The sequence below is a fragment of the Chlorocebus sabaeus genome, chromosome 11 (assembly GCF_047675955.1).
Source record: "Chlorocebus sabaeus isolate Y175 chromosome 11, mChlSab1.0.hap1, whole genome shotgun sequence".
Lineage (NCBI taxonomy): Eukaryota > Metazoa > Chordata > Mammalia > Primates > Cercopithecidae > Chlorocebus > Chlorocebus sabaeus.
Genome location: NC_132914.1, coordinates 60,488,873 through 60,502,980, shown reverse-complemented (window position 1 = coordinate 60,502,980; position 14,108 = coordinate 60,488,873). Strand labels below are relative to the sequence as shown.

Sequence of the window (14,108 nt, the reverse complement as noted above, 5' to 3'; positions counted from 1 at the left end):
AGAGAATGAACAAAAGGAAAAATAATCATCCACAGGATTTGGCCAGCCAGCCAAGTGCTCTTTCCTTCTGCCCAGAGAGCATTCATTTGGCCCTAATGAGGAGTGGGCATTTTTCTCATTGTGAGTGCTCAAATTATCATCTTAAAGCTTCACCTTTAAAAAATAATAATAATCCTGAAATAGTCTATTGAGGCCTTTTAGACTTCAAAATTATTTTCAAACGTTATACAACGGAAACAGTTTACTCAAATTTGTGCCATTTCTTGTAGGCTTAGCTTACTTGAGTTGCACATTGAAAGCATGTTTCTCATAAAAACATTTTACCCATATTGTACCTGTGTGTATGAATCTGTTCCACTATTATTATGTGATAATTCTAGTTTTAAGAAAGACTACTTTGATTTAAGAAGTTCTCAGTGGGAAGATAAAGCAGTTAAGGGTTAAAGAGAGGTTTGGATTTCCAAATCTAATTTTCCTGCATGAATTTCAATATTAAAGAAGTTTTCATATATCTATGTGTATTTTGTTCCTGCAACATAAAAGTAAATTGGTTGTTCTAAACTGACAGCAATGGTAAATATCCTGCAATCCTGCAAAGCTAAAATTCTACCTAGCAGACAAAACTAGCAAGTGCTCGTTGCACAGTTCACAAATTCTGGCAGCATGAGAATGTCAGCTAAGTGGCCACTCTAGGTTCGTGTTATCTTACTTCTTTAAATATAATGCCTGTTTCTGATTTTTTTAAACCAGTATTAGTTCTTACCTTACCAGTTATGCACCATGCTTCAACAGTAATGCCATACCCAACTTCATTACTGCAAACTTGGTTTGTAGAAGAAACGCCCACCTTCTTACATTACCTGTAGACCAGGCTTTTGTATCCTTGGCAGTAATGACATTTTGGGTGGGCTAATTTTTGTTGTCGAGGGTTGTCTTGCACATTACAGGATGTTTGCCAGCATCCCTGGGCTCTGCCCATTAGATGCCAGTAGCACCCTCACCTGGCTGCTGCAACCAAACTGTCTTCAGACATTGCCAAACGTCCCCTGCAGTAGAACAACTGCTCTAAAGTGAAAGTGTTGGTGTTTGCAGATGAATGTGCAAAATGAGATAATAACAGTGATGTGGATGAATGGAGCTAGAAAAGATCCTTATGTCTCATGGTTAGATTTATTGCTTTGCCAGTTTTTATCAAGAGCCTCAATGGAAAAAGCATTGGGAATGAAATTAGGATACCTGAATTCTACCGACAAATTGGGCAGCAGTCTTAGTCACATTTAGTGACTGTGTTTCCTATGTCTGTCAAATGAGAGACTATCCCTGAACCCTTTTCCAGCTTTAAAATTAAACCCACTTTTTTCCTGAAATCTCAGTTCTCCCTTTTCATCCACCTTGATGCTACAGCTTAAGACAATAGCAACCCTATAGTGCCTATAGTAAGCGTCAGATTAACTCTTACTTAACAAGCAAATTTAAAATTTTCCAAACTTAGGTTTACAGAGAATGACAGCATTGCTTCTACATGTTTGCTTTCTTTTGGGGAACATTAATGGTATATTACCTAAGTGTGAAAGTGAGTCTGTTGAAAATTCACTTGTGGGAAATGGAATACAGGTGATCAACAATTTAGCCATAGTATTAGACACCCTTTTGCATTTTGAATGAGTATCTCTGAATAGGAATATTTGGACTATAAAGTCTACATTTGTCAATAATGGGGTGTGGTTAAAGTTATAATCATTTTTACTTAAACAGCTCTGGGCCAGGCACAGTGGCTCACGCATGTAATCCCAACACTGGGAGGTGAGAGCAGGAGGATTGCTTGAGCCCAGGAGTTTGAGACCAGCCTTGGCAACATGGTGAGACCCCCATCTCTACAAAAATAAATAAATAAATAAACAAACAAATAAATAAATAAATCAGAAAAATTAGCCAAGTGTAGTGGCATGCACCTGCAGTCCCAGCTCCACTGGAGGCTGAGGTGGAAGGATCACTTGAGCCCAGGAGGCGGAGGTTGCAGTGAACTGAGATCATGCCACTGCATTCCAGCCTGGGTGACAGAGTGAGCCTCTGTCTAAAAACAAAAACAAACAAAAACAGCTCTGTAAGGGGAATCAATGTTGTATAACGTAATTTCTGTGAATTTAAAACTTGAGTGGTTCTTAGGGTTGTTTGATATTATTCTACCTTGGAGAGCAAAAATCATCATTTAAAAACGTATTGAATTTTCACTAAAGCATTTTAAAAAGATTGAAATGATGTCTGTTAAATTAAATGATAAAGGATAAATTGGTGTTTTACTATATCTCTGCCTTTCATATATAAAAGAATGATTGGAATCTCTGACTAATGGATTTTCTCAGCACACTTTTTAAAGTTGATTATGCCATGAGTCATGTATTTCTAAATACGATATTAAAGTGCTGACTCTTTACTACTTCTAGGTTTGTTTCATCAGAGAAGATAGATGTCTGTACATATCTGTAAAAGCTGTATACCAAATTCACAAAGATTCTTTTACATTTGTTTTTATTCCAAGTTTCCTTCCATTTCACCCCTCTAGAAATGACATTCAAAGAGGCATGGGTGATGGCATCAAAACAAAGTCTTTGAAAGAGGCCTAAGGATCATATATCATTCATGCATCTGAAAGCCTTGAAGACTCAATAGATGCTCAAAAGTATTCAAGTCAGTTTGCCTCTCTCAGACATTCAAGTTTATTTAGATCACAGCCTTACATGTAGTGAAAAGCCCTTGTATCTGTTTTTTCATGCAAAAACCTCTCTCAACGGCCTTTTCCAGCTAATCACTCTCACTGTCATCTTCTGACCATAAGAACTCTTGCCTCTCCTGGGACCAGCAGCCATCTTCTATCCTAACCCCTGACTTCTCCATCTTCCTACTTTCCAATGGATTCTGTTTAAGATTTCATCCTTTTGATGTCAGCAGCCCACTCTCTGGGTCTCTCATGATCTTTGGTCTCTGCACAACTTTCCAGGTAGAAAACTCCAGAGCAGAGTTTCTCTGCAATTTGATATATTAGATCTCAGAAGGCTTTAGGGTAACACAGGAAATGTTGGTGACCCATGGACCAGATTTGCACATAAGCATTATTTGGTTTGGCCCACATCGTATTTTCAAAAATCTAGAAATTTTTCATAATATAGATTCTTGGCTTTCATTGAAATGCTGGGACACTTGGTAACACTGAGCCATATTCCCAGGCAGCTGGAGCTGTGTACAAGCTGCCCCTTTAGAAGGGACACATGCTCTCCAGCTTGCTGCAAGCACCACGGTGCCCTAGATACGGCATTCTGGCCCAGGAAGTGTTTGGGTCTGTGCCCTGCTTAAGGGAATGAGACTCACTGATTCCTTCCAGGAAGTCTTAGCGGTGAGGGTTCATTTCCTCACCTGCCTCTTTCTCTATAACCATATGGTTTCTCTTCTGGAATTAAACGATCTATTACTGGGAGTAAAATGGAGAATAAGACATGTATTTGAATATACAAAGTGTGCAATGTGTCTGACAAGGAGAAAGCAACCTGCAAAAAGTCATAGAAAGTCAATAGAGCCAGAAATACTTGAACAAATAGAAAAGGGGATGGCTATGAATGTCAACTGAAACTAATCAACTGTTGTCAACTCCATGTCTGAAGATTCTGTAGTTTAAATGAAACTGTTAGTATTATCTACTTACAGTTTCCAGGACTTGAAACTTGTGATTTGTTGGAATGTTTAATTTTAGTGCTTCCTAATGCTAGCCGGCGTTTGCTGAGAGACTGCTGCTGTGCCAGGCGTTTTGCAGAATCTCCGTCTAATCCTCAAAAATGCCTGGAAGGAAGGTGGTTATAGTAGCTCCGATTCAGAGGAGAGAAATGAGGCCCATAGCTTATTTTGCTAGTAAGGAAGCAAGTGGGATTTTAACCTAGTCTAGTTCAATTTTTAAGTTGATGCTAGTCTCAATAAATCTCACTGTCTGTCTTAGTTTCCAATATCATCTTACTCGTATTATATTTTGTTGCAATTAGGCAGGTCTGAGACTCAGTTTTCTTATCTAGAAGAAGGGAGGTGTAATGCCTGCTCTTCCTGCCACACAGGGTTGTTGGAGTGTTAAGGAAGATGATATATGTGGAAGAGATGGGTAAATGATAAAACACAAAATAAGAGAGGGTGCAGTTTCATTTTCCCACACCCAGTCAGTCAGTGTTAAACCACGTTCATCCAACAGCCCCATCATTTCTGTGGCCAGGAAACTTAATAGCAACAATTCAAACTGCTGTAAATTGGAGCAGGGGATATTGGAATATGATTCTTTAGAAGGCAGAGGTTATAGTGATGTTGTAAATTTAATCTTTACGCTTGGAAGGAGGAGCACCAAGGCATGCTGAGCCTTTCAACACTGAGTTGTAGGAGATGCGTCAGGGATTCAGTACGTCATAATCAGGGTCATCATTATATGACCTTGGAGATCTTGGAGAATTTTCTACAGTTCATTTTCTTCATCTGCAAGATGAAACAGTTTATATAAATCATTTTCAAAGTCTGAGTTCTGCTTTTCCCATAATTATCAGTTTAGGTGACATAGAGCTTTTTGCCTGTTTTGTTTCTTGATTTTTTTAATGGATATATATTAAGATCTTTAGGCTTGAAAGGTATACTTTCAGAGGTTTCGACTGTTGATTCTTTTCAACATCCCCTCTAACGTGGTTTGCTTGTGTCCCCACCCGAATCTCATCTTGAATTGTAGTTCCTATAATCCCCATGTGTCATGAGAGGGACCCGGTAGGGTAATTGAATCGTGGGGGTGGTTACCTCCATGCTGTTTTCATGATAGTGAGTTCTCATGAGATCTAATGGTTTTACAAGGGACTTCCCCCCTTTGCTTTGCACTCCTTCCCGCTGCCATATGAAGATGGATGTATTTGCTTCTCCTTCTTGATTGTAAGCTTCCTGAGGCCTTCCCAGCCATCCAGAACTGTGAGTCAATTAAACCTGTTTTTAAAATAAATTACCCAGTCTCAGGTATTTCTTCATAGCAGCATGAGAATCTCCCCAGAAGACAAGGACACATGCATACTTTTTCTTTCAGCCTCTTGGGTTTATGATGTTCTCTGTTAGCACGTGCTATATTCCTTTTTAATTCTGTGCTTCTAACTCTTGAATGTCACTTAAGAAGTGAAAGAGAAGCCTACTGAGGAAATGCTAGGCAGAAGGTGGCCCCCACAGCAACAATGGATGTGCCCCCTCCTTGGGATATTTCCATGCAGGGGCTTTGTCCCTTGGGATGTGCAGGGCCTGGTGGCAAGCATTGGTGTCAGATGATAGCTTTGTTTCTTCTCATTCAGGTGATCTACTTCCTAACCTCAGATTTTGTGATCGTTCCATAAGACAATAAGCAGTATAAATTTGGAAGAGGAATTAGGCCATTATTTGACTGACTGATGTGAATGAATCACTATTCAGAGCTTAGATTACTAGCTGCAGATGTGAAAGGATCATTTTCTGTCATTTGCTGAGACAGTTAACTTCCTCCAAAATGTGGCCAGTGCTATTATTAAAGATAATGCACCATGCTGTTTAAAATGCAAGTCACTGCAGGGTTCATTTTGAAAATAGACATTTGAGCATCTTGCTTTACCTGTGGAGCTGGAAAAGGCACAAAAATGAACAAATTACTGATTCCAGAGCTAGTTGTGAAAATGTAACATCCACCTATTTTGAGATCTGACCTTGCTTTTTACACACTATTTCCCCCTTGTTTTTTGGATGAATGTTAATGAGGAACTAGAATTGAAGATCGTGTGCTTCCTAGTGGCTTGTTTCCTAATACAGCCACTTCCTTAAGCTACCCCTCCCCTGTCTTTTCCAGGGATAGCATTTGCTGCTGTTACTGAAGCTGGATCAATGTATATGGTTATGGAATTCATATATATCCATTATGGTGATTGTCAGCCTGTTGCTACTAACTTAGCTTCTGATTTTTACAGATTTTTTAGCTCATTTGTGTTTGTACATAGTATGAGGCAAATAATGAGAAATTAATGTGTGACAATTAGAATAAAGGAAGAAATAATATCTTTAAAATGGGTTTTAGATTACATTCTCTTGAAATTCTATGAATTAAAAAATTTTGTCCCCCGTGACTGTTCATCTTCCTTATCTAGCAGAGAGAGAGAGGTATTTAAAGCTCCTGTATTTTACCAAAGCAGTGAAATTATAAAGGTGTTACAGCTGAGGAATAAAACTGACATTGAATAATAGTCATGTTTACCCATATCTCCTTATTTGCTTAAAGCCTTAAGAAGATTTTGATGACAAGCCTTTCATTTTTCCCTTCAACTGAGCGTTAGACACAGTGTAAAATTTGACTAAAAAAGTTTAAGGACAGTTTTGAAAGCTTGGGGAGACCTGCTGGGACACTAGGAATGGCAGTTTACACACACATTTCTGCCCTGTGGAGGTGTGGACAGTCCGGCAGAGAGATTGCATACTTACAAGTGGCTTCTGAAAAGCAAACTTTTAGGAAACTTGTAGAGTTATTTATGAAAACAACAACAACAACAATGAAAAAAAGCATTTCCTCTTTGCAATTACACTTACCAGGGCTAAAAAGTGAGCCTAAATTAGCCTATTAAACTGGCTAGAAACCCTAGGAAAAGGCTTAGCTAATCTCAGTCAGTGCCTGTAATCGATAATAGCATAATATAATTATTTGTACCCCAATCTCTGGGCCACATCCTGCAAGCAGCACAAAGATGAATTCTACTGAGTTCTGATTCTGGATTCTTGTCAGTTTAATAGGGTAGGAAGATACCTGATTATGTAATTATAATACAAGGCTCTTTGTGGCAGCTACTGAAAGAGATGTGAAATCAAATGGAAGTGAAAGCAATGGAGAGATTATCTGGGGAGAGGTAGGGGGGTGGTGGGGTGGTAGGGGGTTGGTGGGTTGGTGGTGGTGGTGGTGGTGGTAATGGTCCATTTGGGGATCCATTGCAAATGTGTACTAGGACTTATTTTTGAAAGATGGGTCAAAGGGAAGCCATAAAAAGTCTGAAGGCTCATGACAAACAGATAAGGGTATATACATTAAATAATTATTATATAAAAATATATGCAAGGTGCTGACCTGGGTGTATGACTGCCCTCATGAAACCCTCACAAAGAAAACTAATTGTGCCTTCAAATAAGTACAATAAAATATCATGTGCACAATATAAATAAATGTTTAATATAAAGTTCAGAGGTATGAGGAGCTAGTATAAAGAGCAAGCAATGATGGTCTAATTTGGAGAGGAAAAGGTTGAGTAGGACCTTTGGTGACAGCAATGTGATAACATGAATTTGAGCTTCAGCATGAAGGGCTTAAATAAAATTTAAAAACTTGACATGCAGTAGACTTGAATCCAGACCCAAAACAGCTGAATCTTTTCCTGAGGCATCATCATGAAGACTAAAAGAGAGCTTTCAATTTGGACTTATAAAGAGCATGTGAGGCTGTTTTATAAGAAGATGTTATATCTTTGGAGTGATTTATAATCTTATCTATTAGGTGAATAAGTAAAATAAAATGTTTTTAAAACTAGGATTAGTTGGGTAACAGCTACAAAAATGAGTTATCTGTGTTCTCATTGATCACAACCACCATTCTTCCCTTTGCTTCTCACCAAATCAGGAGGACAAAGGAGGGTATATGTGTTTCACTCAAGATGCCTTGGAACCACTGAAAGGAGTTCATGTTACATATTTAACTGGCCAAAACAGTAGCAATCCTTCCTTCCTCCCTTTATTTGTTTGTTAAAATATTTGAGGGCTGTCTTTGTGCCAGCCCTTTGCTGGGTGCTAGGGATGCTGTGGTAAATAAGGTACATCCCGCCTTTCTCCACCACGCGCACACACTGAAATCTGGTCTTCACTGAAGGTGAAGACAGCAGGGAATTATATGATTCCTGAAGATCCTTCCACACCTTTGAGTCTGATTCATAAACTGCTATAATGATCACATATACACATTAGACCTATGTATTACCCAATTTAAGAAAATACAATTCTTAGGTAAATTAATATCCTAGCATAGCTAGGAGGTGAAATAGATTATTGTGACGAAATGCCAAGTGCGTGGTACCCTGTTAAGCTGTTGGGATCTTTCCTGCTCTTGTGATCACCCACAAGGTCACAAGATCCCATCCATTGTTGTAAATACTGCTTCACTCTCTAAAGTAAAATTTTCAGTGCAGTACTAGATAGAGTGTCAGATCCTGTTTGGCATCAGTTCATTTTTAAAATGTTGACAAAGATTTCCTCATTTAATTTTTAATTTTTAAAATTGACACATAGTTATACATATTTATGGGATACATAATGATGTTGCAATACATATAATAGATCAGATCAGGGTAATTACCATATTATCTCAAACATTTATCATTTCATTGTATTGGGAACATTCAATATCCTTCATCTAGCTTGAAAATTAGCTTGGGATATTTCTGCATCCAACCAAGATGAAGTAACAGTAATACATTGGATGTACCATCTCATCTGACACAATAAAAAAAGAGACAACAAACTAAATACATGAAATAATGGTTTGTGGGACACTGGGAATCAGGCAACAAAAGACAGTAATCTCTGAAAGATGGGAAGCAAATGGGGTGAGCCCTGTGATTGTCCCCACTTTGAGAGATTGCCCCCTTTTTAACTTATGCTCATTTGAGAGGTTCCCCACCCAGGCAGAACCAAGCAAACCCTCTGAGTTGAAGAAGAGTTGAGAGTCTGAGGAGACCAACAAGACTAGATTTCACAGAACAGTGTCCTGGAGAAGACATAGTTGTACAGAGGGAGAGTTCTGGAGATCTGCAGAGAGAGTCTACCTCAAGTATTCACCAAGGTTCTGATCAGCACATTCATAGGAAACCAGCTGGAGAAGAAACCATCCAAATGCATTAGGGGGAACAGTACCCGGTGCTTGCACAGAGCCAAGAATAGTGCCTCTTCCATTAACCAAATGGGAAAACCTCATTCACAGTGCATTAGGAGGGGTCTTGCCTTAAATAGTAGGGGATAATTAGCTGTAGACTTAACACAGTCTCATCCCACATAACACATCTTAAAAGGAAAATCTGAAAGGATCATACTCTTTCAAAGTAACTATGTCCTGTTTGAGAACACAGCTCAATAATATTTGTGGGTATACAAAAATATCCACTACCAAATAAGCTCAAAATCAGTGTCAGGAATCCAATTAAAAATTGCCAAACATGCAAAGAAGCACGAAAATCAGACTCAGTTGTTGACTTTTCACTTGACAGTTCATTCACAGGCCCAGAGACCTGGAATAACATGGGTGCTTTAGATGGAAAAGTCTTGAACTTTCTACTGATAACTGGAAGACTGGATTCATATAGCTCGAAATCCCAGGGATCCAAGGAATCGGCCCCAAATGTAACACATTAGCCCAGTGGTGTTGGGTCCTAAGAAGTCATCTTTTCTCACTGCTAATTGAAACCTTAGCACTTTTGGCACCACAATGTTCAAAATCTGTTATGACTCTTGGGCTTTATGCCATGACAACCTGTTTCTGCTCATTGCCTCAGAGATAATCCTCTCTGGGTTCTGGGTGTGTCTGAAGTATAGTTTGCCGCTTTCTGCTTTCCTCAACTTTAGATTCAGTAGTTTGTTGGACGTGCCGTCTAATACCTATGTCAGTTTCCAACTTAAAAAGTCTCTAGTCTGTGTTGCTTGGAGCAGTGTTTTACACGAAGAGCAAGTGAGCTTTGAGGAAGGTTACCAACGTTGTGGTTTGCCGGGAACTGAGAGGGTGGGAGAACTTTCAGCACTAAAACCAGAATAGTGTCCGGTAAACTGGGATTGCTAGTCACCCTAGCTTTTGGAGTATTATTCTGCTATTGACTGGGATCAGTATATTCTTTATCACATGGGGAAATTTTTCAAGAGCATTGTAACACAGTGGTTTTTGCTGACCCTCCTTCTACGTTTGACTCTGGAAAGTGACTGGTTTAGAGGAAACGATGTAAGTTAACAGATGTCTAATCCCTGAAGCTTATGCTGAGCCTATACCATGGGTGAAGGTCAGGGTCGAAGGAAATATCTCTTGACCATTAGAAGAAAATTTTGGTCTATCCTCCCTCTTTTTTCCCAAAACAAACATACTTCTAAATTTTTTATTTTTATGCTTTTGTGTTATTCTGCCTTCCAGAAGAGAGTGACAAATATTTACCTATTTCTGAGGGCTATAAAATGATTTAGGAGGCACATTCTCTCAATGTCTGTTAGAGAAAAGTAAAGCTTTGATGTGATACTCATGATTTCATGGCTATTACTTAGGAATATGAATCTACCTAAAAAATAAGTGTGCTATAACATTTTTGAGGCTTTACAGTATACCAGGCTTTCACAGGTTGTTATAAAACTCATTTGATGTTCATAACCCTGAGAGGTTAAATACTAAATTATCCTCATTTTTAGGTGGAAAAACTGAGCTATGAGTAACTTGCCAAGGTCACTCCTGCCCACCCCCACCCCTGTGACTACCCCAAATAATTAGAAGTAGTGTGCACATAAGGTAAAAGGGTAAAGCTTGTAGAGAGTGATCAAAGTATCAGATGCGTTACTTTTCAGCATTAAATGTTAAGATTTTCTAGACTGTAGATCATTCCTGAGTTGCAGCAGACCAGAGTAACTTTTAAGAAAAACTCTGGCTATGTGCAGGCGGGGTGGCCATCCATTGCGGTGAGAGTTGCCTGAGTTATTTAGTTTTTCCAGAAGTTCTACACTGTTTATACTTGTCAGAGTTCAACAGTAAATGTGCTGCTCAGCTTTAAAGAAAAAGGTGATCTCTTTTCAACAATACAGAAATCAATCTTATTTCCATATGTGAGCAACAAACAGAAAATGATGCTTTTTGTCGTTTTTTTCTTTTTTTTTTTTTGGTCTGCTGCCCAGCTTTTTATCAAAAGATTGTTTTGGAGCAGATGGCATCTATGGAAGTTATTTTGAATGATGTGCAGCTTGGCCATCTCTGTAGTACTCCGTGAATTTTGTCTTTATTCTTCATCCCTACCTACGTCTCTTCCCAATAGGGCTTTAAGTGAACCTGACTTTGGAACTACCCCCTTATCTTCTATAGCAAGACAGACAATAGAAAGGAAAAGGCTCCCTTTCCCTTGCGTATATTGTGGAGCTGATGATGAGGATGTTGCTCCCTTTATCAATGAGTTTTTCCCTTAGGAAACCCATGGGAAGAAGCATTTCCTCTAAACCAGCTCTAGTTTCCCTACAGAACTAGCAGTGTTGGCCTTTGGATGATGGAAATTTGCGACAGTGGCCACAGTGATGCTATGGCAGCCAGGAAACCGAGAACTACATTTGAGGCTTGATTTTTAATAAGTATGTGAACTGTGGTTAGTATATGTGCATTGAAACTCCTCCCTTTCTTGAAATTTTCTTTTATTCCTTTTTTCCATAATTTTGAATTTTACATATGTTTTAACATTTTATTGTATGCATTTGTAAAAACTTTCATTTCCTCATAAGATTAAAGCAAGATGTAGATTCTTCTCTCAACCTTTTGTTAAACATTTCCAACATGTAGAAGTGTTGAAAGAATAATTTAATGTGTACCTATCTTTCACCTAGATTCATGTCATTAACATTTTGCTAGTTTGCTTTATCTCCCTAAATACATTTTTTTCCTTTGAATCCTTCTACATTATCTAACCCTTAAACATTTCCCTCTGAATCACCTAAGAACAAGCACATTTCTCCTACAGAAGCACAAACCATTATTGCCCCCAAGAAACTTCTCATTGATTCATGACATCTGGTCCATATTTGCATTCCCCCCACCCCCCGCCCAATCCCAGAAATGTCTTTTTATGGCCTTTTTATGATAAGGTTGACCTTTTGAAGAAACCAAACTAGTTTTCTACAGACTATCATAATGTTTTAGTTTTTTCTAGTTGTTTCCTTGTGATGTTTAGCCCAGTTCTCTATCTCCTTTGTTTCCCATACACTGGGATTTATGCCTTAACGCTTAGTTATATTGGGAAGAATACTTTCTAGCTGATGCTGTGCATTTCAAGGTGCAACACATCAGGAGGTGTATCCCACTCATGGAGTGCCGGGTTGTCCCACTCACAGGACGCATGTTTGATCACTTGCTTTCACCATGTCTTTCCCTTTTAAAGGTACATTTGTCTCCATGAAATTAGCAAGCAATCTGTGAGGTGGCACCATGTAGCCACTCTTTTGACAATAATCTTTCATCTAAGAGATTTAGCATCTGTGGAGGATCTTTGCCTAAACCAATTATGTCATTGCGGATTGCAGAACAATTATTCTCCAATTATCAATTCCTCTATGTACATTATGGCATTTTTCTGTAAAAAAATAACATTTCTTTGTTTTTTTTTTTTATACTTTAAGTTCTAGGGTACATGTGCACAACGTGCAGGTTTGTTACGTATGTATATATGTGCCATGTTGGTGCTGCACCCATTAACTCGTCATTTACATTAGGTATATCTCCTAATGCTATGCCTCCCCCTTCCCCCCTCCCCACAATAGGACCCAGTGTGTGATGTTCCCCTTCCTGTATCCAAGTGATCTGATTGTTCAATTCCCACCTATGAGTGAGAACATGCGGTATTTGGTTTTCTGTTCTTGTGATAGTTTGCTGAGAATGATGGTTTCCAGCTGCATCCATGTCCCTACAAAGGACACCAACTCATCCTTTTTTATGGCTGCATAGTATTCCATGGTGTATATGTGCCACATTTTCTTAACCAGTCTGTCACTGATGGACATTTCAGTTGATTCCAAGTCTTTGCTATTATGAATAGTGCCGCAATAAACATACGTGTGCATGTGTCTTTATAGCAGCATGATTTATAATCCTTTGGGTATATCCCCAGTAATAGGATGGATGGGTCAAATGGTATTTCTAGTTCTAGATCCTTGAGGAATCACCACACTGTTTTCCACAATGGTTGAACTAGTTTACAGTCCCACCAACAGTGTAAAAGTGTTCCTATTTCTCCACATCCTCTCCAGCACCTGTTGTTTCCTGAGTTTTTAATGATCGCCATTCTAACTGGCGTGAGATGCTATCTCATTATGGTTTTGATTTTCATTTCTCTGATGGCGTCTTTGTTATTTCTTAGTCTGGGCTCCTGTAACAAAGTATCACAGACTGAGTGGTTTATAAACAACAAATTTACTTTTGAGTTCCGGAGCCTGGAAGTCTGAGTTCAGGGTGCCAGCATGGTCAGGTTCCAGTGAGGGCCCTTTTCCTGGTTATAGGCTGCCACCTTCTTGTAGCCTCACATGTAGGAAAGAAAGCCAGAGAGCTCCCAGGGGTTTCTCTTGCAAAGGCACCAATCCCATTCATGAGGGCTCTGCCTTCATAACCCAATCACCTCCCCAAAGCCCCATCTCTTAACAGCATCCTATTAGGGGTTAGGATTTCAATGTATGAATTTTGGCAGAGACACACACATTCAGTCCACAGTACTTTATTAACTGGGAAAAAACTAGTTTTTTTCTCAACAAAATAGGTCAATGTTTAATTTCTCACCTTTAATTATCAATCTTCAGAATAAGAAACTAGTATAATAGTCACCTCCAGTTGTAGCAATTTAGTTTTTTGTTTGTTTGTTTTTTGAGATGGAGTTTCACTCTTGCTGTCCAGGCTGGAGGGCAATGGCATGATCTCGGCTCACTGCAGCCTTCGCCTCCCGGGTTCAAGCAATTCTCCTGCCTCAGCCTCCCAAGTGACTGGGATTACAAGTGCCTGCCACCACGCCTGGCTAATTTTTGTATTTTTAGTAGAGACAGGGTTTCCCCATGTTGGCCAGGCTTGTCTTGAACTCCTGACCTCAGGCGATCCACCCATCTTGGCCTCCCAAAGTGTTGGGATTACAGACATGAGCCACTGCACCCAGCCCTAGAAATTTAGTTTTATTTCTCCTTTTAACTACCACTGTAGATTTAGGGACTTTTTTTCTCTGTTTTAACATTTGTTTGCTTTTGATGTTAATTAACTCATAATTAACCAGTTATAACCCCTTCAAACATACTCCTGGGTC

At 39.1% G+C, this 14,108-nt stretch overlaps 1 protein-coding gene across 3 annotated transcripts in view; it reads left to right on the top strand.

Moving 5' to 3' along the window:
• Nucleotides 1-14,108, top strand: part of PPM1H (protein phosphatase, Mg2+/Mn2+ dependent 1H) — a 284,632-nt gene that overhangs the window by 68,764 nt on the left and 201,760 nt on the right. The window lies entirely within an intron of this gene.